Here is a 23,937-nt window from a genome sequence, read left to right as displayed (position 1 = left end):
CATCCATGTGCAGATTTTCGTGTGGACATAAGCTTTTAATTCTTTTGAGTAAATTCCAAGGAGCATTACTGCTGGATCATATTATAAGTATATATTTTGTTTTATAAAAACCTGCCAAAATGTCTTCTAGAATGGTTGTAGTGTTTTTGTTTTCTCACCAGCAATGAATGAGAGTTCCTGTCGCTTCACATCCTTACCATCATTTGGTATTGTCAGTGTTCTGGATTTTAGCCATTCTAATAGATGTTTAGTGGTATCTTGCTTTAACTTGCATTTCCTTGATGACATATGATGTGGAGCATCTTTTCACATGCTTATTTGCCTATATATATATGTATATAATACATATATATATGTATAATTTTTGGTAAAGTGTCTCTTCTGGTCTTTGGCCTATTTTTTAATCAGGTAGTTGTATATATATATATATATATATATATATATATATGGTTTTATTATGAAAACAAAACAAATGCCCCAGGAGAAGGGTCCTTGATTACCAGAAACATCAAAGAGTACCTTCTACCATTTTTATTCTGTTGTGTTGAGGCCAGCATTGCAATAAAGAAGCTAAATAGTTTCGGACTCATGTTCAGTAACTGACATTTACAGGAATATACTAGAAATGGCACTAGAAAGCTTTTAAGAAAAAGTTACGGTAAACTTGCATGCACATCATACAGAAAAGTAACATTTAAAATATAAAAAAGAAAACTTCCGGAAGCGTTATGCCAGTCCTGGGGACCAGGTTACACTGGGCGGACGCATCCTTCTCTGGGTGGGGTGTTTCCCAGAGGGTTGTCACAGACGTGGTTGTGGCAGAACACAAACAGAAACAAAAAGAAGACATCTCTTCCAGTTTGTAAGCCAGATGACGCGCCCCAGCACGAGCAGGGGTCTCTGCCCCCACCCCGGGCCTCCAGGGCTCCCGTGAGGCCCACCTACTAAACACACGGTCCCTTCCCCTCGAGAGGAGGCCGTGGGGGGCTGCCCTCAGGTTCTCCGTGCCCCAGCAGTCCGGCCTGTCTGACTGCGTCTCCCCAACACGCGGAAACGCGGAGACGGCAAACATCCACAGGCTGACCTCGAGGGGGCCGAGGACATCTCTGAAGAGAAACCGGCTTTGAAGCCTGCACGGAAAGCCTCAAGAAGCCACAGCACCATCGAGCTACACTGCTCAGAATGGATGGCAGCCCTCTGTGCCAGGGCGGCCAGCGGCCTCCTCCCGGGGCGAGGGACAGAGGTGTTCCAGAACCCGTGTGTCCCGCGCAGCCAGCGGGTGACCAAGTGCTCTGAAATGCTTCCACTGTGCCGGGGGCGAGGACCACACGCTCCCCACCAACCTAAGGGCTCACACAGGCCACCGCCCCCGCTAGGCCTGCAGCTGGACAGGTGCTCCACGGGAGCCCCCCGCGCCCCCCAGGCACCCTCTGCTCAGGGAGGTGCGCTCGCTGCACGTTGCCAGAGAGATCCTGCTGTAAGACCATCCGTCGTGTCATGCATTAATTCCTTAAAGTCCTAGTTTAAATATTCCATTACTGATCTGCTTAGAAAACACCTTTGAAACACAAGGGTAACTCTAAAAAATGTTAAGTTGGGATCCCTGGGTGGTGCAGCGGTTTGGCGCCTGCCTTTGGCCCAGGGCGCGATCCTGGAGACCCGGGATCGAATCCCATGTCGGGCTCCCGGTGCATGGAGCCTGCTTCTCCCTCTGCCTGTGTCTCTGCCTCTCTCTCTCTCTGTGTGTGTGTGACTATCATAAATAAAAAATAAATAAATAAATAAATAAATAAATAAATAAATAAATAAATAAATAATGTTAAGTTGAAAATCCACATATATTTTTATTATAAACAAAACTTAATGAAAAGTTTAACAAACTGGCTCAACACTCACCAAGCGTCAGAATCACCAGCAGTAAGAAACATGGTAACCCGCCACCCGCTGCTTCATCGGTTCCATGTCCGGCAAGGGCATCTGTGATCCTAAGGGCCGGTGGAACCTGAATCCACTTTAGGATTTTTATAGACTGCCCCCCTACTAGGATATTGATGACCCGAACCTCCCACCCACTCCAACCACCTGGAAACTCACCACCGGACCACAGGCCAGGCCACCCGCAGCTCCGCCCCCAGCACCCACTTCCAGGAAGTCCTCACAGGGAGTCTGGGACAGTGCCCTGTTATTTCTGGGCTAATGGGAAAACGCTCAAGCAGGGAGCCCAGCGTGGTCTTCAGGGAGCAAACCCTCCTGTGGCCAGAGGCTCTTCCACCCCCGGGAGAGTCTGGCCAGGCCACTGTCGGCTGCACTGGAAGGCTGCACAGGGCCGCAGGGCCCCTGCCCTGGGGGTTGGGAGGTTAGGGGCACCCCTTTGGGGGTCCTGGACGGCCGACCCCTGGCACTCTCGGCCGAAGCCACAGTGCTCCAAGCTCAGGCAAGAAGTGCGGGGTGTCCTTGCGCTCAAAGGCCGCAGGGCAGCCTCTGGAAAAAATAAAACAAACATAACCTTCTGTTAAACTCTGTATATTATTATTACTATTATTATTAATTATTTACAATAGAAAGTTAAAAATCAAGGCTTAGATTTACTATGCATTTTTTTCTCTCAGATTACAAAGTTTATATTATATAACTGGGGTTCCCTAAATTGATTTCTTTTAAAACAGTCCTAAAGAGACCAGAAGTGAGTACAAAAAAACTCAACACACAAAATGTGAAGACCGAGAATGCGCTGCGGCTGGAAGTTGTCTACACCCACAAGTCTCCCAATTCTGCATATGGGCACGGAGGGCACACAGAGCCCTGTGGGGCAGGGCTGGGGAGGGCGAGCGTGCAGACGAGACAGCACCGCACAGGCGGCGGGACGCCAGCACCTGGAGGCCACGGGTCCGCCATCGGAGCAGGGGCTGGGGCTCTCCTCCCCAGAGGAGAAGGCCTGCTTTTATTTATTTATTTATTTATCTATTTATCTATTTATCTATTTATTTATCTATTTGTTTATTTATTTATTTATTTATTTAATCTCTTTCTCTCTTTCTTTCTCTTTCTTTTTCTTTCTCTTTCTTTTTCTTTCTCTTCTTTCTTTCTCTTTCTTTCTTTCTTTCTTTCTTTTTTTAATGCATTTCTTTTGCAGTTTCTTTTTTTTTTTAAGCCACCAATGATGTCAATAAATAAAGTGTTCATATATACACGAGACTGGGAGAAGGGCCCTGAGTGTGCAGCAGCGGCAGCTCACGAGTTGGGGACACACATGGGGCTGGACTTTCGTAGAAAATTGCTGAACCTTACAAAAAAGTCTCCTTTAGGTTTTTTTTTAATCTTTTTTTTTTTTTTCCAGTTGAGGTAAAAGTTTCAGTGTATGGAAAGCTGCGCGTGGCACAGGCGGCCCCCGTATTCCCTCCCAGAGCTCCCGACGCCCCTCCCTCGGTGCCCATCAGCCTCTCTCCACCCCTGCAGAAGCCTGGATTGGAGCCCGCAGCACCTCCACAGTCCCCTCACCCTGCAGCAAGAGGTGACCCCAGCCGCGGGGCTGAGCTGAGGGGACAGAGACATCGCCTGTTTGCAAAGCTGACAGCCTGTGGTGCAGTACCATCTCAGAGACACTTCCTTTCAAACAATGCTTTCTGGAGCTACAGACCAGGTTGGGCATAAGAAAGGGGTTTTGCAAGAAACTTCAGATCACATCTGACATGTTTTTTTTTTTTTAATTTTTATTTATTTATGATAGTCACACACACACAGAGAGAGAGAGAGAGAGAGAGAGAGAGAGAGAGAGAGAGGCAGAGACACAGGCAGAGGGAGAAGCAGGCTCCATGCACCGGGAGCCCGACGTGGGATTCGATCCCGGGTCTCCAGGATCGCGCCCTGGGCCAAAGGCAGGCGCTAAACCTCTGCGCCACCCAGGGATCCCCTGACATGTTTTTCTACGGTCATCAGGTCAGCGTTTGAAGTTGCCGCCTCCAAGGAACTCAACTCAGTTACGCAGGGAAGGCTTTATGCGGGTTCACACCTTCTCATAAAGCCTCACGTGCACACGAGAAAGATCTTTGACCTATTAAAGCAAAAACTGGAAGATACCGTAACACCGAGTTTAGAAGAAAACCTGCACGCCGCGGACCCAGAGTAGTATAGCAACCAGGGAAAGGAACACTGCAGAGTTTGGGCGTGCGCGACATCGCTGGTTTTGTCCTGCTCTGCGAGTCCAGCGCTCATTCTGAGTCACTGCAGTCGGAGCTGGATCCGCTGGAACTGCTGCTCCGGGACCCGGAGGAGCTGCTGCCGCTGAGCCGGGGCGGCCCTCCCGAGGGCGCAGAGCCCGCTTTCTCTTTCTTGGCAGGCTTCTTGTTGTTCAGCTGTCCACGGACGTCCTGCAGCCGCGCCTCTAACTCCTTCCTTTCCTGAGCTAACTCCTCCTTGGACGTGGCCGCCTGCTTCTTCCCGCTTGCGGAGAGCGGCTTCCTTTGCTTTTTCTGTAAACGAGACTTGACGGATCTCTCTAGCTCCCGCAAAGTGGTGGGTTTCAGAGTCTCAAAGTCAATCTCTATCTCATCAGGATCGGAGTCCCTGAGCGAGGGCTCCCGGGACTGGATGATGTGGACCACGCAGCCCAGTTTCTCCCGGGCAGCCGGTTGGTGTCTAGGCTGAGCTGGCGCTTCTCGTCATAGCTCATGGGCGGGCCTTCTTCCTCCTCTTCCGAGTCGTAGGAGGCTGATGCCTGCTTGCCACCCTTCTTCGGCTGCTTGCTGGCCGTGGCTGTGCTGCTGGCCTTCTTGGTGGGAGCCTTCTTCGGTTGGGCCTGCTTGGAGGTGGGGCCACCTTGGCCTTCTTCTCGTCCTCAGACTGCCTCGTGCCTCTCCTTGTCCTTGTCTTTGTCCTGGTCCTCCTCCTCCTTCTTCTTCTCCTTCTCCTTCTTCCTCTTTGGCTTGTTCTCTGGGGCCTGCGACGGGGCGCCTGCCTAGCTGATGGTGCACAGCCTTCAGCTGCTCCTGCAGCTCCGCCAGCCTGGTGGCCCGCTCCTCCCCCGAGTCCGAGGAGCTCTCCCCGCTGCTGAGGCTGCTCTCGGCGCCCCTGCTCAGCACGGGGGCTGCGGGGGCAGGCAGGGCCGGCGCCTCCACCAGCTCACCCGGCATCTTAGCAAACCAAACCGCATCTCAAACACGTCCTGGAGCTTCCTGGCCATGGCCACCACCTCGTGGTCTGGGGGGTTGTATTTGTAACAGTTGGAGAACATTAACCGGATGCCCGCAGCGAAGCCCTGCACGTCTGGGTACTCGCGACTGTCCATCTTCTTCTTGGCAGTGCTGAGGTCCATCGGGTGCTTGATGGTGTCTGGTAGGCGCAGCTCCAGGGCCTCGGCGTCCACCGGCCTGTAGAAGGGCCAGGCGCAGGCCGCATGCTTCTTGGACGGCATTTCCTTGAGGATGCTGTCACTGCCGCGAGTGCTCCGACCGCTTGCCCTTCTTGCCCGCATGCCGAGGCACCTCGCCGTCCTCTAGATCCGTCTAGGGCGGTTTGATGGGGGCGGCCCCCACTCCCTCGCCGAGCCACCGCCTTGGCCTGCTTGGGGTCTGACAATGGCGGGGGCGATTCGCTCCGGCTCGCGGTGAAGGCGGATGCAGTGGGCGTCGTGGTGGCTGCTTTCGGCTTTACACCCTTTTTCTTGGCGACAGGCGGTGTGGGAGGGACCACAGGGATGATGGGCGTCGAGGGAGGAGGTGGGGCGGCGGCGGGGGAACAGGGACCGATGTGATGTTTGCAGTAATGGTTGGCACAGAGGTGGCAGCAATGACAGGCGTCTGGAGACAGTGACGGGGGACGCTCTGGAAGGGGGTTGCTGGGGAGACAGAGGACACGGCCACCACTTGCTGCGTACCTGCACTCTGGGTTCCTGCAGCCGGTTTCTGGCCTTTGCCCTTCGGAGCAGGGGGTAATAATTCAACTTCCTCCTGGGGCACCTGGGCCACTTTCTGCAGAAAAATTTTCTCTAAGGCTTGGGCCATTAGCACTGTGTCATCTGTGGGCTTGTTATAAATGTAACAATTTGTAAACATGGTGTTGAAGTCCTGGATACATTCGCTCGCGCTCCAGTAATAATTATTTTCTAGTCTCTTCTTAATGGTCCCCATATCCATTGGGTTTTTATGATTTTATGGTAATCGGGCAGGTTTAGCTTGATTGCATCCACAGGCTGGTAGAAGGGCCAGGCGAGCTGGTGTTTCCAGAGCGTCTTTACCACCACGTTCTGCGTGTACTGCAGCTGGTTGGTCTTGCGGCCTGGCTTGGCAGGGTTGGAGACCTCCAGGGGTTCACCGGGATCCAGCGGGCGCGCCCGTCGTCGTGGTGGACATCCTCCGCGGCTCGCTCACTGGCCGTCACAGCAGCAGCTCAGCGAGGCCCTTGCTTCCACTATGCTCCTTTTGGAGGCCTGACATCCCATTTCTAGGCCCAACCAGGCAGCACGTGGCCTCGGCGGCTCCGACGGCCGTCCCTCCCGGCCCGCGCGGCTGGCTCCCTATATATATTTTGGATAACCGTTCTTTATTAGATGGTTCTTTTGTAAATATTTTCTTCAACTCTGTGCTTTGTCTTCTTATTCTCTTGACATTGCTGTTTTGCTGTTTGCAGAACAGAAAATTTTAATGGAGTCCAGTGTATCAGTTATTTCATGGATTGTGCCCTGGTGTTGTATCTAAAAATCATAGCCATACCCAAGTTCACCTGCATTTTCTCCTACATTATCTTGCAGAGGTTTTATAATTTTGCATTTTATATTTAGAACTGTGATCTATTTTGAGTTTATATTTGTGAAGGATGTGAAGTCTGCATCTGGACTCAGTTTTTTTGCATGTGGTGTCCAGTTTTACATTGTCATTTGTTGAAAATACTGTCATTTTCTTTCATTGTGTTGTCTAGTCCTTTGTCAAGATCCATTGACTATATGAATCTCATTAACTTTTAAGAGGATGTGATAGAATGACTTTGAATAGCTAAGTGAACATAAATGGGAGGTTCCAAACAGAAGAAATGGACTGTGGTAAGGCATTAAAATGAGTGAGGAGGAAAGTAATCTTGATTTATTAAAGAAACTGTGATAGTTTGAGCATATGTGCAAGAGAAGCATAGAGATTGTTGAGTATTAGCTTAACCATGGTAAGACTATTATACTAAATAATAGGAAAGACATTTAAGGATTTTTATGCAATTGCATGAATTTTAAAGGTCTTTAAATGTTTATACTTTGGCAGTGTGTAGAATGTATTGAAGGGGAAAGTAGGGAAATAATGGTTTCAGTTGGAGGCTTTAAGAGGAAAGGTAAGAGATTATCATGAACAGAAGTGACATGGAAGATATAGGTCATAATAAAAATTTAATAAGTAGAATAAAGAAACACTTGGCTGAGTTTTGGGAGAAAGGGAAAAGGGATGTTTTAAGTAATACTCCTGAATTTTTATCTTGACTTATAAGATATAGAGTGAGGGGGGCGGGGAGCAGGAGGGAGGGAGGAGATCATTACTTTTTTTTTGACACTGATAAGAGAACAGTGCATTAGAGAAACAATATTTGGATTTATTGACATAAATAATTGAAGCTTTGATACTTTACTGGATTTACCTGGGTGAGAGTAAGGTCCAGTGTTCTTAACTAAAACTTTGACATGGCGGACCACTTAAAATTTTCCATTCTAGCTGAAGTCTGAAAAATGAAGTCTCCTCTTTTCAAAGGAGAGCGGTTATTAAGTGTAAATATAAAGAAGGTTAAAGGGTCAAATACTAAACCCTAAGGAGAAGCTCATAATTAAGGAAATGTAAGGAAAGATAACCCTTTGAAAAAAAATTAGAAGTGGATGAACTATTAAGTAGGGTTATTTTGGGATACCAGCAAATAGGTCTAACTCTTAAATAGAACCAAGAATTTGATGAAAATGAGAAAGGAGAAAATTTCATATTAGAAAAAGGAATGTCACTAGTGCTTGTTTTTTGAGTACCTGCTATATATCATGCATGATGTGAGATCCCACAGTAAGCAAAAATGCAGATATTCCTTTGCTCTCAGAGCCTGCTTCCTAATTGGGGAGAGACTGAACCTATAATAAATGAGTAAATTACATATTTTTGAAGGGCATAATGCTGAAAAAAAAAAAAGTCCTGGTAAGGGTAATGGGGAAATGATGTGGTTGGCAGAGAACTTTGCAAACTTAAATAGGGTGGTCATAGTAGATTTCAATGACACATTGATTTAAAGCAAAGACTTGAAAAGATAAGGAAATAAATCTTAAGGATATTTTAGGTAAAAGTGTTCCAGGCACAAAGAAGGAATTGAAACAGGAGCATACTTGGTGAGTTGAGCAATAGCAAGGGGACCAGTGTGGCTGGAGGAGGGTGTTTATGGGAAAAAAATGATAGGATTTGAGGTTAAAGGAAGAAGCAACCCATCCAGAACTACAGTCCTCAATCTTGGCTTCTTTGGAGAAGCTACATAGAGAGTTTCTAACGCTCTGGATGCCATGACCAATTGGGTTACAATCATTGGGAGGTGGAACTCAGGCCCCCCATGTGACTATAAAATGCAACCAAGGTTCACAATCCATCTGCTAAGACCTTAGGAGTCTCTAAGAAAAACTTATGTTTGACTTTGGGAGGAAAAGCTCAGAAGATCATTCCTGGTTGTATTACATTGGATATTCAGGAAAAGATGTCTTTTTTAAAAATATATATTTTAAAAGATTTTATTTATGTGTGTGTGTGTGTGTGTGTGTGAGAGAGAGAGAGAGAGAGAGAGAGAGAGAGAGAGAGAGAGAGAGAGAGGCGCAGGCAGAGACATAAGCAGAGGGAGAAGCTGGCTCCTTGCAGGGAGCCTGACATGGGACTTGATCCCGGGGCCCCAGGATCACACCCTGGGCTGAAGGTGGTGCTAAACCGCTGAGCCACCTGGGCTGCCCAGAAAAAAATGCCTAATAGAGAATTAGATATATGAATCTGGAGTTCAAGGAAGAGGTTCAGGCTGGAGATACAGATTGGTGAGACATCAGCATAGAGATGACACTTAAATCCTGCAACTAGAAGAGTTCTCTAAAGTAATGAAGATAAAAGATCAAAGATCTAGAAACAAGGGTCAAAGGAAGAACCAGCAGAGATGAAGAAAGGAACAATGAGGAAAGAAGGAAGGAAATTCAGAAAATTTACTGTCTTGAAAGGCAAGTTCTCAGTGTTTCAAGATAGTGGAAAACCTGGTTAACTGTCACATATTGCTGATAGACCAAGATGAGGACTGCGAATTGACTTCGGATATAATGTTATGAAGTAATTGTGGATCTTAGCAAGAGGAGAAAGCTTGATTGGAGGGAGCTCAAGAGAAAATTGGAAAGTTATAATTTTCATCAACCTCTAAGACTTCATTAAGGAAAACTGAGAAATGAGGTGGTGGCTCTTACATGAAATGGGTTCAAGAGAGTTTACCAGCATGTTTCTCTAGACTTGTGGAAGAGGTGTGAAGAATAAAGAAGGATAGTTTGTGTGTGATGCAAGAGGGGGGAGGATTTTCTGGAGAGATGCAGTTGTTGAATAGCCAAGAGAGGGTGTGACCCAGTACATGAGTAGAGAATGGCCTCTGCTAGGAACCCAAACAATTTATCTGTGGTAACAAAGGAGTGATGGAGTATACAGGGGTAGACTCTGCAAGGTGGGGAGCTGTGGTGGTGATCACTATGGAGATTTTGCCTTGAAAACTAGGACTAATGGAGAAATAGAAGATTCTTGGGTGATACTAAAGACTCTGATAGTGGGGGAGGAGAAGCACATCCCCCCCCCACTGGATTAATGACTCCCAACTTGGAATACTATACCTCTAGGGTCCTTCAGGAAAGAGGAGTCAATAGGAGGCTGGCTACTGCAAATATTTCAAAAAAGCAAGTGAAAATTGTATCTTTTCATCTTTTTTCACTTTTATTGAGAGATAGTTGACATACATCACTGAATGAGGTTTAAGGTATACATCATAGTGCCTTCCTTTCTTTAGTTTACCTAATTGTAAGAATACAATATATAATACATAAACAAAGTATGTATTAGTTGACTGTTTATGCTATTAGTAAGACTTCCAGTCTTACTAAGTAAGCTATTAAGAGTCTGCCTCTTAATTTTGGAAAGTCAAATTTTATATGCAGATTTTCAACTATGAGGAGGGTCACACCTCTAAATCCCTCATTGTTCAGGAGTCAACCATATATGCCACAACTGCTCTAACCATTCCTCTATCATTGGACACTTAGATTGTTTCCCTGTTTCCGCTATTATAAATAATGCTGCTGTTTATCGGGAGGTTCATTTATCTTTTCTTGTGTTTTCAATTCCTTTGGATATATTCCCAGAAATGGACTGTAACTAGTTCTGTTTTTAATTTTTGAGGAGCCTTCATTCTGTTTTCCACAGTGGCTGTACCAGTTTACAACCCCCCCCCCCCCGCCAAGGGTGCACAAGTGTTCTCTTTCCTCTACATCCATACCAGCATTTGTTATCTTTTGTCTTTTGGATGATGGCCATTCTAACAGGCATGAGGTGGTATCTCATTGTAGTTTTAATTTGTATTTCCCTAATGACTAGAGGTGCTGAACATCTTTTCATATACCTGTTGCCTATCTGTGTATCGTTTTTTGAAAAATGGTTATTAGGTTTTTTGCTCATTTTTAAATTGGGTGATTTTTCTGCCATAGATTTTTCTGCATTATTTATTTGGTTTGGCTATTAATATGGTTTGTGAATATTTTTTCCCCGTTCTGTAGGTTGTCTTTTCAATTAGTTGATGGCTTCCTTAGGTGTGAAGAAACTTTTTAGTTTGATGTATTCCCACTTGTCTATTTTTTATTTTTTGGTTACATTTGAGGTGTGATTTCCAAAATATAATTACCAAGACCAGTGTCAAGGAGCTTTTATCCTGTATTTTACTTCTAGGAGTTTCATGGTTTCAGGTCTCACAGTTAAGCATTTATTTAATTTTGAGTTAATTTTGTGAGTGGTGTAAGCTATGGGTCCAGTTTCATTCTTTTACATGTGAGTATCCATTGCTCCAACATCATTTATTGAAGAGACAATTCTTCATTGAGCATTCTTGACTCACTTGTCAAATATTTGTTGACCATATATGCTTGGATTTGTTTCTGAATTCCTTATTCCATTGGTCTCTTTGCTTCTGTGCCAGTATTCTACTGTTTTAGTGACCATGGCTTTATAATAAATATTACAAAATCAGGAATAATAATGCCTCATGCCTTGTTCTTTCTCAGGATTTCTTTGCTTTTTTTTTTTTTTTTGGCTTCAAATAAATTTTAGGTGTTTTTTTTTTTTTTCTATTTTTGCTTAAAAAAAAGTCACTGGAATCTCAATAGGGACTGCATTGATCTATAGATGGTTTTTGGTAGTATTGACATTTTAATAATAGTGGTTCTTCCAGGCCAGGAACATAGGATACCTTTCCTTTTTTTTTTTTAAAGACTTTATTGATTTATTCATGAAAGATACAGAGAAAGAAACAGAGACACAGGGATAGGCAGAGGGAGAAGCAGGCTCCATGCAGGGAACCCAACGTGGGACTTGATCCTGGGTCTCCAGGATCACACCCCTGGGCCGAAGGCGGCGCTAAACTGCTGAGCCACCTGGGCTGCCCTACCTTTCCATTTATTTATGTCTTCTTCAGTTGCTTTCATCATTGTCTTACAGTTGTTAGCATAGATCTTTCACTTCCTTAAATTTATTCCTAAGTATTTTATTGTTTTTCATGCAATTATAAATTGGATATGTTTCTTTATTTCCTTTTCAGAAAATTTGTTATTATAGAAATTTTATTTTGTATGTCAATTTTGTGTCTTACAACTTGGCTCAATTTGTTGATTATTTTAACAGTTTTTTGGTTGAATATTTAGGATTTTCTCTATACAAAAACATGTTATTTGCAAATAGAGACCATTTTATTTCTACCTTTTGAATTCTGATGCCTTTTCTGTTTGTTGACTAATTGCTCTAGCTAGGACTTTTAGTACTATATTGAAGAGGAGTGGTGAGAGTGGGCACCTTATCTTGTTCCTGATTTTGGAAGAAAAGCTTTCAACCTTTCACCATTGAGTGTGATATAAGCTATGGGCTTGTCAATATGGCCTTTATTATTTTGAGGTATGTTACTTCCATACCTCATTTGTTAACTGTTTTTTTTTCTTTTTCATGAATGACTGTTGGGTTTTGTCAAATGCTTTTTCTGTGTCTGTTGAGATGATAATAGGATTCTTTTCTTTCACTCTATTAATGTGATGTATCACATTGATCAATTTCCATATTTTGAGCCATCCTTTCAACCCAGGGATAAATCCAAGTTGATTATGGTGAATGGTCCTTTTAATAGGCTGCTGATATCTTTTCTAGTATTTTGTTGAGAATTTTCACATTTATAATCATCAGGGATATTGGCCTATAGTTTTCTTTATTAGTAGGGTTCTCATCTGTCTTTGAGTATGAAGATAGTGCTGACCTCATAAGGCTTATTTGGGAATGTTCTCTACTTTTTGTTTTTTTGGAGAAGTTTGAGAATATTGGTATATTAATTCTTAGAAGTTTGGTAAAATATACCAGTGAAGCCATCTGGTTCTAGACTTTTCTTCATAGGAACTTCTTTTTCTGTTTTTTTTTTTTTTTTAATTTTATTTATTTATGATAGTCACACACAGAGAGAGAGAGGAGAGAGAGAGAGAGAGAGAGGCAGAGACATAGACAGAGGGAGAAGCAGGCTCCATGCACTGGGAGCCCAACATGGGATTCAATCCCAAGTCTCCAGGATCGCGCCCTGGGCCAAAGGCAGGCGCCAAACCGCTGCGCCACCCAGGGATCCCTCTCTTTCTCTTTCTTTCCTTTGCCTTCCTTCCTTCCTTCCTTCCTTCCTTCCTTCCTTCCTTCCTTCCTTCCTTCCTTCCTTTTCTGATTCACTCTCCTTACTAGTAATTAGTCTAGACAGATTTTCTATTTATTGCTGATTCCATTTTAGGAAGTTGTATGTTTCAAAGAAATTTTTTATATATTCTCAGTTGTCAGTTTCCTGGTGTATAGTTGTTTGTAGTAACCTTTATGAATTTTTGTACCTTTGTGGTATTCATTGGAATATCTCCTTTTTCACTTATAATTTTGTAATTTGAGTTCTTTTTTTTTCCTGTTAAAATGTATCAATTTTATCTTTTCAAAGAAACAATTCTTAGTTTGGTTAATTTTTTCTATTGTTTTTAATTTCTCTATTTCATTTATTTCTGCTCTAATCTTCGTTGTTTTGCATTTTCTTTGCTAACTTTGGGCTCAGTTATTTTCTGGTTCATTAAGGATAGAGTTAGGTTATTTATTTGGAATATTTCTTGCCTCTTAGTGTAGGCATTTATTGGTATGAACTTTCCTCCTAGAAATGCTTTTGCTCCACCCCTTAATTTTTGTAATGTTTCCATTTTCATTTGTCTCAAGGAACTTTTATTTCACCTTTATTTATTTATTTTTTTGGATTCATTGATTGTTCAGGAATGTGTTATTTAATTTGAGTATTCATGAATTTTCCTGTTTTCCTTATTTTCAACTTCTATTTTCACATCATTGTGGTCAGAGAAAAATATTCGATATGGTTTTAATTTTCTCAAATTTGGTAAGGCCTGTTTTATGGCGTACCATATAGTCTACGCTAGACAATGTTCCATGTGCACTTAAGAAGAATGAATTTGGCTGTTATTGCATAGAATGTTTTGTATATGTCTAAGTCCATTGGGCCTCTAGCGTTGTTCAAATCTGCTATTAACTTATAGATTCCTTGGATAATCTATTGTTGAGCGTAACATGTTAAAGTCTTTAACTGTTATTGTATTAGTATTTATTTCTCCTCTTACCTCTGTTCTTTTTTGCTTTATTTATTCAGATGCTTTGATGTTGGTTCCATAAATATCTAGTTGTTATATCTTGTTGATGTATTGACCCCTTTATCATTAAATAATGACCTTTTTGTTCTCTCTTTTTATAATTTTACTTCTTTTTCTTTTTTTCACATATTTTACTTATTTACCTGAGAGAGGGAGAGCATGAGTAGGGGCAGAGGGAGAGGGAGAAGCAAATTCCCTGCTGGGGACCCTGGGGATCATGACCTGAGCCCAAAGCATACACTTAATTGACTGAGCCATCCAGGTGCCTCTCTTTTTTATGATTTTAAAGCCTCTTGGTTTGATATAAATGCAGCTATTCCTGCTTTTTTTTTTCTCATTACCATTTTCTTGAAATATCTCTTCCTTTCCCTTTAGTTGCAGTCTATGTGTGTCTTTGAGGCTAAAGTATTAGGTCTTTCTTTTCTTTCTCTTTTAAATTCATTTAGCTATTCTGTCTTGATTGGAGAATTATTTACATTTAAAGTAGCTATTGATAGATCAGGACTTATTTTTGCCTTTTAAAAACTTGCTTTGGGATGCTGGGTGGCTCTGTGGTTGAGCACAGAGCTGTCTTTGGCTCAGGGCGTGACCCTAGGGTCCTGTGACCAGAGTCTTGCATCTGGCTCCCCATGGGGAGCCTCCTTTTCCCTCTGCCCGTGTCTCTCCCTCTCTCTCATGAATAAATAAATAAAATCTTTAAAAAAATGTTTTCTGGTTGTTTTGGAGAAGTATTATTCCATGTTTTCTTTTTTGTTTTAATGTCTTTGGTACTGGTATCCTTTGCCTTCTTTGTCCTGTTCTTTTGTGTGATTGCTACAGTTTTTTTCTTTGTGGTTTTCATGGGCTTACATAAAACATCTTAAAATCACAAACCCTATTTTAAGCTGATAACAACTTTACTTCCTGAAATTCCTAAAGTTGATACTTCTACTTCTTCTCCCCCTCATATTTTAGGTAATTTCTTATAAAATTTACATATTTTGTTGTATTTGTAACTAATAACAATTACTGTAGTTATTGTATTTTTACTACCTTTATTTAAACTTTGAAACTAGAGTTGTAAGTGAATGATGCACCACCATCACCATATTACAGAATCTAACCTTTACTGTTTATTATTACCAGTGGGTTTTATACTTTCTTTTTTTTAATTTTATTATTTATTCATGAGAGACACACACAGAGAGAGAGAGGCAGAAACATAGACAGAGAGGTAGGCTCCATGCAGGGAGCCTGATGTGGGACTCGATCCCGGGACTCCAGGATCATGCCCTGGACCACAAAGGCAGATGCTCAATCACTGAGACACCCAGGCATCCCTATACTTTCTTTTTATATTTTTATAAGGCTTATGTTTTACTTTTACTCAGAATTCCCTTAGTGTTTCTTATAAGGCAGGTATAGTGGTAATGAACTCCCTCATCTTTTGTTTGGAAAAGTCTTTATTTCTCCATTTCTAAAGGACAGCTCTGCTGGGTATAGAATTCTTAATTATTCTTCAATATTTTGAATATGTCATCCCATTTTGTCCTGTCCTAAAAAGTCTTTGTTGAGAAATCTGCTTATAGTCATGGAAGTCCCCGTTTATGTACTTTTCTCTTTTTTCCTTAATGCTTTTAAAATTGTTTCTTTGGCTTTGACAATTTAATTGGTCCTTTTTGGTACAGCTTTTTTCAAAGTCAGCATATTTCAGGTACAGCCTTTTTCAAAGTCAGCCTATTTCAGGTCTTTTGAGCCTTATGGTTCTGTATGTTCATTTCTCTTCCCAGGTTTGGGAAATTTTTAACCACTATTGCTTTCAGTTTGCTTCTGCCCTTTCTCATTCTCTTTTCCTGGAATACCCATTGTATTTATGAGTCCCTTAGGATTTTTTCACTCTTTCTCATTTTATCTTTTTCTTTCTCTGACTGGATAATTTTCCTATGTCTTATTTTTTAGGTCACTAATTCTTTCCTTCTGCATGGCTAAGTGTATTTTTGAAATTCTATTAACTACTTCAGCTGAATTACTTTTTTTTAACTCTAGAATTTCTCTTTATTTTTGGGTTTATCTTTTTTTCTGGTTTCTGTTTCTTTGTCAATAAAACTTCTTGTTTTATTCATGGATTATTTTCCTAATTTCATTTAATTGTCTATGTGTTATTGTAGTTACCTAAAGTTAAGAAAATTATTATAAATCTGATAGTTCCTAGATCTTCATTTTTTTAGGGTCAGTTTTTAGAACTTTATTAGTCTCCTTTATTTTAAGATTTTATTTATTTATTCATGAGAGAGAGAGAGGCAGAGACACAGGCAGACAGAGAAGCAGACTGCATGCAAGGAGCCTGATGCAGGACTTGAACCTGGAAGTCCAGGATCACACCCTGAGCCAAAGGCAGGTGCCCAACCACCGAGCCACCTAGGCATCCCTATTAGTTTCCTTTGATGGTCTCAGTAAATGTGGTATATCTCCTAGACACAATTCCTTCCATCTGTTAACCTGTGAAATTAACTATAGAAGTTATCTCCTTCCAAAATTCTTAACATATAATCATAGGACTGGCATCAGGATAACACCTGACATTTTAGTTAAAAAGGAGAGGGAGAATAGGAGGTAGAAAAAGAAATCACTGGTTCAAAGCAGTTTTGAAATGTAGCTGGGAAAAGTTGAGCTGGAGTTCTTTGATTTGGTTGTAAGATATGGGTTCTTACTTCTGTTGTCTGGACTCTTGGTTCCACCTTCTGAGTCATTCTCCCTTTTGCATGAAAAGTAGTGTTTTCTTAGCAGTAACTAGAACCCCTAACCTGCAACCATCTTCCTTTTTTAGCTACTTCCTACCATTTTTAGCTCTCTTCCTGTGTTTCTACCATTCCATCAATATATCAGTGTTACCAGTACCTACAATCTGCTGATCATACCAACACTTCAGTGTCTCTCATCCTTTCATATACTCACTTCCCTTCTTAGGCAGTTTAAATTCCATTGCTTCATATTGGAATGATTGCCTTACATTGACCTTCAACTTCCTTGTTGTCCTTTGATAGTCACTAAAGCACTAACAGATTTTTTATAAAAAGGTTTATTTATTCATTCATGAGAGACACAAAGAGAGAGAGAGAGAGGGAGAGACAGGCTCCCTGCAGGGAGCCTGATGTGGGACTCAATCCTGGGTCTCCAGGATCATGCCCTGGGCTGAAGGCAGTGCTAAACTGCTGAGCCACCTGAGCTGCCCAGCACTAACAGATTAACTGTGCCTCTCAGCCCTCTCAGCTGCACAGCTGAATGTGGCTGGGGAAGAAAACAAAGCAGTGTTGTCTGTCCTCACTGTATGTGGATGATCACTGCCTTATTTTTGTTCTTGTACTTCCAAGGAATCATTGTATTTCTCTACTCCATTCACTCACCCATTTACCTCAGGGTATAGCACATTTTTCTCCTGTCTTTAATATCCATCTTCAGCGTTCATGTCCCTAGCATCAGCTGATGATCTTATATCTTATTTCACTGAGAAAATAGGAACAATCAGAAAGATTTTAGTAAGCTCCAACAAGCCTTCAACCTATCTACAAACTCTCTTTTCTCCTTTATCCTGGATAAACTGTCCATGCTCCCAGCAATTGTCACCCCTTTCTCCTATAAGTAGAACCCGTGCCTGCCTGACATGACTCCAGAGACTTTTCTATTGGCCTAAAGACAGGTTTTGTATCTCACATCTTAAAAAATGTTTTTCTCTCCATCGTAATTCTTCCGCAGCTATCACATCATTTTCCCCCTTTCCTTTACAAAATATATACCTAAAAATAATTATATATATTGCCTTTAGCTTTTATCTTTAGAATTTTTTTAATTCACTTTAGTGAGGGCTTTGCTGTTACCATCAAGCAGACACTGTTCTCATCAAAGTCACCAGTGATTTAGATCCAGGGGTCTCTTCTCAATCTTCATCAAACCTATCACCAGCTTTTGACATTGATAGTTTAATAGCTACTTGACTTGATGTCCTTGACACTAGGAATCACTCTTAATCTTTCTCTTATTTTTGTGCCTTATTCTTGCCACTTTGATTATTTTCTGATTTATATCTCCAGCCTGAAATTTTCACCTGAGGTACAGACTGATTAATATATCTAGGTCTCCGCTAGACATGATTACTTGAATACCTAACAGGATCTTAAATATAGCATGTCCAAAACATAGGTCCTGTTTCTCCCTCTCTCCCAAAACCTACTTCTTCACAGTCTTCTCTATTTCATAAATGGTGTTTCCATTGTTTCATTTTTTAAAAATATTTTTAATTGAAGTTCGATTTGCCAACATATAACTCCCAGTGCTTATCCTGTCAAGTGCCCCCCTCAGTGTCCATCACCCAGTCACCCCATCCCCCAACCTGTCTCCCCTTCCACTACCCCTCATTCATTTCCAATACTTAGGAGTCTCTCATGTTCTGTCTCCCTCTCTAATATTTCCCACTCATTTTCCCTCCTTTCCCCTATAATCCCTTTCACTGTTTCTTATATTCCCTGAATGAATGAAACCATATAATGTTTGTCCTCCTCTGTTTGACTTTCATCACTCAGCATAACATCATCCCGTTCCATCCACGTTGAAGCAAATGATATTCATCCTTTCTAATGGCTGACCAATATTCCATTGTATACATAGACCACATCTTCTTTATCCATTCATCTGTCAATGGACACCGAGGTTCCGTCCACAGTCTGGTTATTGTGTACATTGCTGCTATAAACATTGGGGTGCAGGTATCTTGGTTTTTCACTGCATCTGTGTCCTTGGGGTAAATCCCCAGCAGTGCAATTGCTGGGTAATAGGACAGTTCTATTTTTAACTCTTGGAGGAACCCCCCCACAGTTTTCCAGAGTGGCTGCACCAGTTCACATTCCCACCAAGAGTGCAAGAGGGTTCCCCTTTCTCCACATTTGTTTCTTTTGCTGTTAATTTTCCCCATTCTCACTGGTATGAGGTGGTATCTCATTGTGGTTTTGAATTGTATTTCCCTGATGGCAAGTGATGCAGAGCATTTTCTCATGTGCTTGTTAGCCATGTCTATGTCTTCTTTGGTGAAATTTCTGTTCATGTCTTTTGCCCATTTCATGACTGGATTGTTTGTTTCTTTGCTGTTGAGTTTAATAAGTTCTTTTTTTAAAATTTTTATTTATTTATTTATGATAGTCACAGAGAGAGAGAGACACACACAGGCAGAGGGAGAAGCAGGCTCCATGCACCGGGAGCCCAATATGGGATTCGATCCCGAGTCTCCAGGATTGCGCCCTGGGCCAAAGGCAGGCGCTAAACTGCTGCGCCACCCAGGGATCCCCTAATAAGTTTTTTACAGATCTTGGATACTAGCCCTTTATCTGATATGTCATTTGCAAATATCTTCTCCCATTCTGTAGGTTGTCATTTAGTTTAATTGACTGTTTCTTTTGCTGTGCAGAAGCTTTTTATCTTGATGAAGTCCCAGTAATTAATTTTTGCTTCTGTTTCCCTTCCCTTCATAGATGTATCTTGCAAGAAGTTGCTGTGGCCAAGTTCAAAAAGGGTGTTGCCTGTGTTCTCCTCTAGGATTTTGATGAATTCTAATATCACATTTAGATCTTTTAACCATTTTGAATTTATCTTTGTGTATGGTTTAAGAAAATGGTCTAGTTTCATTCTTCTGCACGTGGCTGTCCAATTTTCCCAGCACCATTTATTGAAGAGAATTTAATGAAGACTGTCCTTTTTCCAGTGGATAATCTTTCCTGCTTTGTCAATTATTAGTTGACCATAGAGTTGAGGGCCCATTTCTGGGTCTCTATTCTGTTCCATTGATCTATGTGTCTGTTTTTGTGCCAGTACCACACTGTCTTGATGACCACAGCTTTGTAGTACAAGCTGAAATCTGGCATTGTGTTGCCCCCGGCTTTGGTTTTCTTTTTCAATATTCCCCTGGCTATTCAGGATCTTTTCTGATTCCACACAAATCTTAAGATGAATTGTTCCAACACAGGGAAGAAAGTCCATGGCATTTTGATAGGGATTGCATTGAACATGTAAATTGCCCTGGGTAGCATAGACATTTTCACAATATTAATTCTTCCAATCCATGAGCATGGAATATTTTTCCATCTCTTTGTGTCTTCCTCAATATCTTTCAGAAGTGTTCTGTAGTTTTTAGGGTATAGATCCTTTACCTCTTTAGTTAGGTTTATTCCTAGTATCTTATGCTTTTGGGTGCAATTGTAAGGATTTGATTCCTTAATTTCTCTTTTTTTCAGTCTCATTGTTTGCTGTGGGTTTTGTAGATGACTTTTAAGATGCTGAGGTATGTTCCCTCTATCCCTACACTCTGAAGAGTTTTGTTCAGGAATGGATGCTGTATTTTGTCAAATGCTTTCTCTGCATCTATTGAGAGGATCATATCGTTCTTGTTTTTTTCTCTTGTTGATATGATCTATCATGTTGATTGCTTTATGAGTGTTGAACCAGTTTCACATCCTGGGATAAATCCTAATTGGTCATAGCGAATAATCTTCTTAATGTATTGTTGGATCCTATTGGCTAGTATCTTGTCGAGAATTTTTGCATCTGAGTTCATCAGGGATATTGGTGTATAATTATCCTTTTTGGTGGGGTCTTTTGTTTTGGAATTTAGGTGATGCTGGTCTCATAGAATGAGTTTGGAAGTATTCCATCCCTTTCTATCTTTTGGAACAGCTTTAGTAGAATAGGTATTGTTTCTTCTTGAACGTTTGATAGAAATCCCCTGGGAAGCCATCTGGCCCTGGACTTTTGTCTTGGGAGGTTGTTGATGACTGCTTCAATTTCCTCCCTGGTTATTGGCCTGTTCAGGTTTTCTATTTCTTCCTGTTCCAGTTTTGGTAATTTGTGGTGTTCTAGAAATGCGTCCATTTCTTCTAGATTGCCTAATTTATTGGCATATAGCTGCTCATACTATGTTTTTAAAATCGTATGTATTTCATTGGTATTGATTGTGATTTCTCCCCTTTCATTCATGATTTTTTAATTGGAATCTTTTCTAATTTCTTTTTAATGAGGCTGACTAATGGTTTATCTATCTTATGAATTCTTTCAAAGAACCGACTCCTGGTTTTGTTGATCTGTTCTACAGTTCTTCTGGTCTCTATTTAGTTGAGTTCTACTCGGATCTTTATAAACTCTCTTCTGCTGGGTGTAGGTTTTATTTGCTGTTCTTTCTCCAGTTCCTTTAGGTGCAAGGTTAGCAATGTATTTGAATTTTTTCCAATTTTTTGAGGGAGGCTTGTATTGTGATGTAGTTCCCTCTTAGGACTGCTTTTGCTGTATCCCAAAGATTTTGAAAGGTTGTGTCTTCATTTTCATTAGTTTCCATTAATCTTTTAATTCTTCTCTAATTTCCTGGTTGACTTTTTCATCTTTTAGCAGGATACTCTTTAACCTCCATGTGTTTGAGTTTCTTCTAAATATCTTCTTGTGATTGAGTTCTAGTTTCAATCCACTTGTGATTGAGTGGTCTGAAAATATGCAGGGGACAATCCCAATCTTTTGGTATTGGCTGAGACCTGATTCGTGACCCTGTATGTTGTTTATTCTGAGAAAGTTTCACATGCACTTAAGGAGAATTTGTATTCCGTTGCATTTGGATGCAAAATTCTGTATATATCTGTGAAATTTATTTGGTCCAGTGTATCATGTAAGGCCCTTGTTCCTTTGGTGATGTTGTGCTTAGAAGATCTGTCATTTGCAGAAAGTGCCATGTTAAAGTCTCCCATTATTAGTGTATTATCTAAGTGTGTCTTTACTTTGGTTATTAATTGACTGATGTACTTGGAAGCTCCCACATTAGGGGCATAAATATTCATGATTGTTAGGTCTTCTTGTTGGATAGACACTTTAAGTATGATATAGTGTCCCTCTTTATCTCTTATTACGGTCCTTAGGATAAACTTTAATTTATCTGATGTGAGGATTGCTACTCCTGCTTTCTTTTGAGGACCATTTGAATGGTAACTTGTTCTCCACCCTTTCATTTTCAGACTGGATGTGTCCTTAGGTCTCAAATGAGTCTCTTGTAGACAGCAAATAGATGGGTTTTTAAATTTTATTTATTTTTTTCCAGGCTAAAGCCCTGTGTCTTTTGATGGAATCATTTAGCCCATTCATGTTCAGAGAAACTAATGAAAGATATGAATATAGTGTCATCGTAATACTTATTCAGTCTATGTTTTTATGGATTATTTATTTGGGTGTCCTCTTCTTTTTACAGTGTTCCCCTTAATATTTCTTCCAGAGCTGGTTTTGTGGTCACATATTCTTTCAGTTTCTGCCTATCTTGGAAGCTCTTTATCTCTCCTCCTGTTTGGAATGGCAGCCTTGCTGGATAAAGTATTTTTGGCTGCATGTTCTTCTCATTTAGTACCATGAATATATTCTGTCAGCCCTTTCTGGCCTGCCAGGTCTCTGTGGAGAGGTCTGCTGTTAATCTGATATTTCTCCCCGTATAAGTTAAGAATCTCTTGTCTCTGGCTGCTTTAAGGATTTTCTCTTTATCTTTGGAATTTGCAAGTTTCACTATTAAATTTCAAGGTGTTGAACAGTTTTTATTGATTTTGGGGGGTGACCTCTCTATTTCCTGGCTCTAAATGCCTGTTTCCTTCCCCAAATTAGGGAAGTTCTTAGCTATTATTTGTTTAAATATACTTTTTGGTTCTCTGTCCCTCTTGGCATCTTCTGGAACCCCAGTTGTTTCCTGAGGCTGTCATTTATTTCCCTTAACCTTTCCCCATGGTTTTTAAATTGTTTTTCTCTTTTTTCCTCAGCTTCCTTCCTTGCTATCACCTTGTCTTCTATGTTACTCACTCTTCCACCTCATTAACCCTAGCTGTTAGGACATCAGTTTGGATAGCATCTCATTTAATTTATTTTTAATTTCAACCTGATTAGAGATAAATTCTGTAGTAACAAAGTCTCTAGAGTCCTTTATGCTTTTTTTTTTTCCAGAGCCATAATTTTTTTTTTCAGAAGCCATAATTGTGCTTCTGAATTGGCTTTCTGATATCAAATTGTAACCCATTTTCTGTAACTCTGTTGCAGAGAGTACTGTTTTGCTTTTCTTTTGTGGTTAATTCTTCTTTCTGGTCATTTTGTTCAGTGCACAGTGGCTGTATGAACAGGCTGAGTCAAGAATATCAGTCATGACCTAAGTAAATTTCACCGTAGATGATTCTGATGAGGTCAGAGAACAGAAAATGAAAACGAAGATGAGAACAAAATAAAAGAAAAGGGCCACTAAAGTGAAAAATAAATAAAAAGCAACAAAAAATAAAAGGCCAAAAATCCCATAGAAGAAGGAAAAAGTAAAAGAAAAAAAACAGAAAACAAAACAAAAAACAAAAGAGGAAAAAGAGAAAAAAGAAAAGAAAAAAGGGAGATGGTGGTGGTGATGAAGTTGTAGTGGAGGGAGAACATAGTCTACCTGAGGGGTCCTAGAGGTTGATCCTCTTGGTTCTAAGTATATTAAGTTCTATATGTTAGAAGATGCTCAGTTCTAAATTTATATAAACCAGAAATACATGTAGAGAGCCCCACCATTGACCACCAAAACATAAATGAGATAAAAGAGGGGGGCAGAATGGGAATGAAGAGAGAATATAATCTCACAGAATGAACCAGCACGGTATACCACATGGTTCTGGGTGCATGCTGGTCATGTTTTAGAAGGTATTAACTTCCACCACTGTAAAACAAAATGAGGCAAAGAAAACAAGCACAGAACAGAAACCCATATCTCATACATCTCCCAAAATCAAATTGAGTATGTTGAAGGGAATTCAGAAGTAAAAAATATATCTAAGACCTGTAATTGTAGAAATATGAAAGTCAAAAAGGAAGAATCTTAAAAATGAAGAGGAGGTAAAATATTATACTAAAGGTGGGAAAAGAGAAAAAAATATTGGACATTTTTAGTCTAATATAAAAACGAGTTGTAATTGAAAAAGAAAAAGAATAAGTTAAAAAAAAAAGTGGAGGAC

The 23,937-nt window shown here is 41.0% G+C and overlaps 1 protein-coding gene and 1 pseudogene across 1 annotated transcript in view; one reads left to right on the top strand and one right to left on the bottom strand.

The window, feature by feature from the left end:
• Positions 1 to 23,937, top strand: part of MALRD1 (MAM and LDL receptor class A domain containing 1) — a 761,302-nt gene that overhangs the window by 140,944 nt on the left and 596,421 nt on the right.
• On the bottom strand, positions 4,209 to 6,347 carry LOC129513756 (bromodomain-containing protein 3-like; annotated as a pseudogene).

The sequence above is a fragment of the Nyctereutes procyonoides genome, unplaced genomic scaffold (genome assembly GCF_905146905.1).
Source record: "Nyctereutes procyonoides isolate TBG_1078 unplaced genomic scaffold, NYPRO_anot_genome, whole genome shotgun sequence".
NCBI lineage: Eukaryota > Metazoa > Chordata > Mammalia > Carnivora > Canidae > Nyctereutes > Nyctereutes procyonoides.
The sequence above is the reverse complement of the archived record's forward strand: the minus strand, read 5'-3'. Positions and strand labels throughout refer to the sequence as shown.